The following is a 5827-nucleotide window of genomic DNA, read 5'->3' on the forward strand; positions in this document are numbered from 1 at the left end:
AAACTAAGGTTCAGAAAAAAAAAAAGCTGTTATTCTTATCTCTTGACATGGCTGTAATTTCTAATATCTATAGATTAGTGAGCCACAACTGTAAACATTTAGAGTTTGGTAAAGCAATTACAACAACAACAAAGCAGTTACAACATTCTAATATTGTGTCATTATTATTATCATTATATGCTTTTTTTTTCAATGTTCGTTTCGTTCATCTCGTGAAGTCATGAACCAGGCTCGTTCAATCTGTGACGTTGAGTCTCCACGAGAGGAACGAAATGCCGTTATCGGCGGTAACTCTATCAGCGTCATCCATGAAACGAAATTCGTTCCCCATCCTCGGCGAGAAGCACTGCATCTTCTAACTCTGCTGGTGTGCGTACCACGAGTTATTGTACACCTGCATCGATTCCATCACGCCACCGATGCCAGCACGGCAGTGGCTGCACTCGCTCTTCTCTCCTCCTTCTTGAATCTAATCCCACATGCATTGCACAGTGACTGAAATTCAATTCACACACATTAAGAACACTAATTAAATTATATTACATGAGAAAACTTAGTTGATAATTAAATTTCTTGACTCTCAAATGAATTAAAATTAGTTCATACATACGCTAAATTATAAAATATAGTAGTTATTTACGTACCTTGGGGCCATGGGGGCCATTTCTCCAGAGAGGATTATAAGTGGTATCACAATTGGCGCAGCGGTGAACGAGGACAGGGTCGGTGGTGTTGGTGATTTGGGAGGACTTGGAATGGGATTGAGGGTTGTTGTGTTTGGATTGTAGTAAGTCCCAACAGAAGTTAGAGACAGAACGACGTTCGTGACAACTTCGTTTTTCTTCGTATTTGGAGAAGCGGGTGGAAGGGGTACCGAGGGAGAGGGTGCAGTCAACGGAAGAAGAGGAAGAGGGAGTGATCAAGGTCATACCCGAATAAAATAAACATTAAAAATGCAGTATCTAGGAAATGATCCTAGGTCGTCTCCCAACGAGCAATGGTCAACCAAACGTTCATAATAGATAGTAATAAAACAATAACAAATTGGGGGGGGGGGGGTTTGTTTGTTTTTGTAAATTAAACAGCAAGCAAATTTGAATTAGAAAATAACAGAATTAAAATATGTTGTTTCCCCTTGATTCACAAGCAAGTCTCTTATCCTAAGTTACGAGAATTTATCCTTAATCAGTTCAACCACTTAATCCAACCCTAAATTAAATTACTAAGCGAAAATTAACATAAGGCTGTCATTATGTGATTAAGTAACACATACACCAATTAATCATGAACGAAACTGATCACTAAGCATGAACGTAAATTAAGCGGAGAGACAATTAATCAAGCACTAAGCATGCATGGATTAATAGCAACAAATACAGAGTAATTGGTGAAGAGGAAAAACTGATTAGAATTCAATAGTAATAACAAAACCTCAAAGAGAGCTGTGCTTGATCCTCAAGAGAAAACAACGCTGGAGACTTAGCCTTCCATTAATCAGTAGAAAACAAAATTGTAGATTGAAGCAGAAACGAAATTGCAGAAAATGAATTTTATTCTACATGAACAGTGCACATGAATAGTAAAAACTGAAATTCTAAAACCCTAGAATTATTCTCCTCTCTCCAAAAACTCCCTAAACTGAAACCCTGGTGCTGTTATATAGGTCCTCATCCCCAAAGCTTACAAATCTATTTTAAGTCCAAGCCCATAAATAAAATAAAATCTGGACAAGATAAGATAAGATTGGATGGAATAAAATCTAGACGAAATAAAATCTGGACAAGATAAGATTTGATAAAATCAAATTGTCTGCTCTCTTCAAGTCCAAGCCCAATTCCAGATTCAAGCCCAATTGCTTATTGTCGCAACATGCCCTTTTGCGGGCGAGCGAGGCAAGGCTCACGGGTGCGCTTTCCAAAGGAGGAAAGATGCACGGAGTCGCCACCAAGGTTTATTTGTGAAAAACGTCGGAAAAACCGAAGGAAACTGGTCATAAAAAATATTCCAAATTCGGGAGTTGTATTTACATTTGAGGAAGGTATTAGCATCTCTCACGTTTGTCTCAAAGGACAACAACCTATTTTTTAGAATTGTGGAAATTGTGTTACTTTAACTTTTATTTCTTTTTATTTTTTGAGGTCGACAAAAGCGGGGCTCTTGCTCCTACGTACCCTCCATCGAAGAGGAAATCAGACCTACATAGTTCTTTCTTAAGGGTGAATCAAGCGATTCTTTTTACTTGGAAGGTGATCATTTTAAGGCGTTGGACCTTAAAAATGATCCATTTACTTGATAAGAAAAACTGAGATATTGAACTTTTCAAATCCTTTTTTAGTGATTTTTGTGGACGAGCTTGACTTTGCGGGTTGATTTTAGCCTTAGTTTGACTTTAGTTATTAGTCAATTCAATTAAGAAAGAGAAATCGCAAAGAGAAACGTCCGATTGATTTTTCCGCTTTATTTTACTAAAAGGTATTTTTGTTATTATATTATTATTTTACCTCTTTTTTGATTTCCAACGTGGTTACGGCGCGATCGAACGGCTGGATTTCATTTTAACAAAAATTAACGGATATTACAAATCAAATGATCGGTGGAAATTTATTTTATTTTTTGATTAAACGAGAAATGACTTAAATAAATGACTGAAGCACGTCAAAAGGGGGTACGGAAAGTAAATGAAACGAGAATAAAAGTACACAAAACAAATGGGGACCACCACGGGCACATAGAATGAATTGAAAAGCTCGATTTGGGGTACTTACCAGTTGAAGATCGAAGAACAATGAAGAACAAACGATGAATGACAAAGAATGGTTGAAAATCTTCGCATAATTACCCACGAAAATGTTACGGAAATGCCTCAGCTTGGATTTTCTTCACGGAAACAATTCTTTTCATCCAAAACAGCTGAAATACATCACGAGGGGGATCCGCCCCCTTAGAACAGCCCCCTTCAGCCTATTTATAGGAAAAAGGGGGAGGAGGTTGCCGCCCAGCTCGCCCAGGTGAGCTGGGTTGCTTCTTCCAGAAGCAATCCAGCTTTGAAAATACTTAGGAAGGCCAAATTTCAAAATTTCAAAATTGCTATTTGCACCCCCCATTTTTGATAAGTTCACCCCCCTTCTTTCGTAATTTATGGAAAAGTTACGGAAGCCTATAGGACTTGATTTTCTTCTTTTTTCTCTTCCTTATCACCCATATTAAGTGAAATATGCTTATTTAGGGTTATGGGAATTTTACGGAAGCATTACGGGTGTCCCAGAAGCCCCGGAAGCCCATTTTTTAACAAAACGGGGGAGGTGGTTGCCACCTAGCTTGCCCAGGCGAGCTAGGTTGCTTCCATCTTAAGCAAGAAATTGCCTAGATTCGAAAATTACTATTTGCACCCCCATTTTACTAAATACACCCACTTTGCTTTTTTTTTTTGGTGATTCTTTTTCCGTAACGTTACGAAACTTTATGAATTTCGTAACGATACTTATTTTCTTTCCGTAAGGTTACTGAACCTTACGGATCATGTAATTACTCTTTTTTAGCTTTCGAAAAAGTTACGGAAACTCACGGATTGCGTAACAATACTTTCTTTTGATTTCCGTCACGTTACGGAATTTCACGGATTGCGTAACAACGCTTCCTTTTGATTTCCGGCACGTCTCGGGACTTGACATATTGTGCACCAAAGGGTGCCAAGTACTTTGAAGCGGTCAATTAAAGGTTGCATGCCATCAAGCAATAGTCCCCGGACGAAATTAGGGTATGACAATTGCCCCTCTTTACTTACCTTTTATTGGAGATAAGAGGAAAGAAAAGATAAAACACTGATTTCGTCCGTCTTCGCCCTTTCCGTGATTAGTCTATGACGACTCCTGTCTCTCCTTCTCCTTTTTTTTCTGCACAACACAAAACAAAACACAAACAACCAAAACACTAATAACATAATATACATATATACACATGTTTGGCGAAGGAACCGATCGGGAAAATAACAAAAACCACATTTCCCAGTCACCGGAGGCTCCGCACTTGATGGTGGAGGACACATGAATAGCGCTAGGCAATCAATTCATGGGTCTCGGAATAAAAGTGGAGAATGGAGAATTGGTGAACAACGCTAGGCAATCAATTCGCGGGGCTCCAGACTCGTTGGTGGAGGATGCATGAACGACAATCAATTCATGGGGCTCCGAATAAAAGTGGAGAATGAAGAATTGGTGAACAACGCTAGGCAATCAATTCGCGGGGCTCCAGACTCGTTGGTGGAGGATGCATGAACGACAATCAATTCATGGGGCTCCGAATAAAAGTGGAGAATGAAGAATTGGTGAACAACGCTAGGCAATCAATTCGCGGGGCTCCAGACTCGTTGGTGGAGGATGCATGAACGACAATCAATTCATGGGGCTCTGAATAAAATTTGTTGGCAGGACTGAATGGTCCACCGGGTTTTTTCCACCTAAAAAGGAAAACATGCTTTTTGCAAAGAAAAATAAATCATTCGCGAGAGCACCATATCTTAGAGAAACAATATACTCATGCCAAGGGTAATCTTCCTTGTAACCGAAAATGAAGGGTAGGATGTCAACATTTATCTTTTAAATGAACATTCGGGGGAAACATCGGGTTAAGCTGAAACTGGGAATAAATCACTCATAGTGTATAAAAAACTCACACAGGCAAGTGTTTTACCCTAACCCCAAACCATAACTGCACCATGACTTTATTTTGCACACGATTTCCTATCGAATCAAAGATCATACATACGATCACGGATCAATAGGATTTTCTCGAGGGTAGTGTTTTTGGAGAGGAAGCTGGGTGTTTCAGTCTTCTCCTCTTTGCTTATGTTGGGCGGGATATCGCCAGTCAAAAATGACTTTGAATGGCAACTCGAAAGGAAGAACCACCAAAAAAATGGGTTTTCCTTTGCCGGCAGTCAATTACCTTGCCGAAAATTTATCTGGTCTGAAGATTTTCTGTTTTCTTTCTTTCATTGATCGGGAATTACTCTGTTTTCCTCCGATCTTTTCCTTTTTACTTCCTTCCGATCTTCGATTAGGAATCCTTCTTTTCCTTTCTTTTCATTTTTTCCTTTTCTTTCTTTTTCATTTTTTCTTTTCTTTCTCTTTCTTTTCTTCGCTTTCTTTCTTTTCATTTCTCTTTCTCCATTCCTTTCTTTGGGAAATCGGGTTTTAGCATTCTATTTGCTCTCCCTTGAGGAGATTCCGTTGTCCTCTGCTTCGGGGGAAAGGATGATGATTCTTTTTATAGGCCAAGGTTCAAAATAGTCTAAGGTTGTGTCTCAATGGGGTCTTTTATCGTGGGAGCCCGATCTTGATATCTGGGGCAAAACAAATTCGTGTGTCAAGGTGTCGATCTCGGGCCGAACTTCCATATTATTCCACAAGGCACGCGCAACAATGATGATTTGGAAACAACGTGCAAAATTAGTCATGGCCACAGCCAGGTGGGCACTCAAGCATCCCGTTTATGGCATTGTGATACTACGGTTGGGAATTTACACAAACAAACCCAACGTTTCCAAATTATGTTCTTTCATCAGCTCAATGAATCCATCCATTCTTATCTCGGTTATTCAGGAAAATAAACTCTTAGCGTCAGTCCCTTGTTTCCAGAAGATATGTTTGCTATCTACGAATGATTTATGCTTCCTAACCATAACATGCCGACCTTCGAGGTCTTTCTTTCTTTTTCCTTTTTGTTTTTTTTTTGTTTTTTGTTTTTTTGAAAAATGATGTGTCTATCGGGGAAGGAGAGTATGCTGATGAAATTTTCTCATAACCATAAATGAGATTTTGGATGTTAG

The 5827-nt window shown here is 39.1% G+C and overlaps 1 pseudogene; it reads right to left on the reverse strand.

The window, feature by feature from the left end:
* Window positions 1–235: 235 nt before the first annotated feature.
* Window positions 236–929, reverse strand: LOC100808082 (GATA transcription factor 18-like; annotated as a pseudogene).
* Window positions 930–5827: the final 4898 nt, after the last annotated feature.

This window comes from Glycine max, chromosome 12 (assembly GCF_000004515.6).
Source record: "Glycine max cultivar Williams 82 chromosome 12, Glycine_max_v4.0, whole genome shotgun sequence".
In the NCBI taxonomy this organism is placed as follows: domain Eukaryota; kingdom Viridiplantae; phylum Streptophyta; class Magnoliopsida; order Fabales; family Fabaceae; genus Glycine; species Glycine max.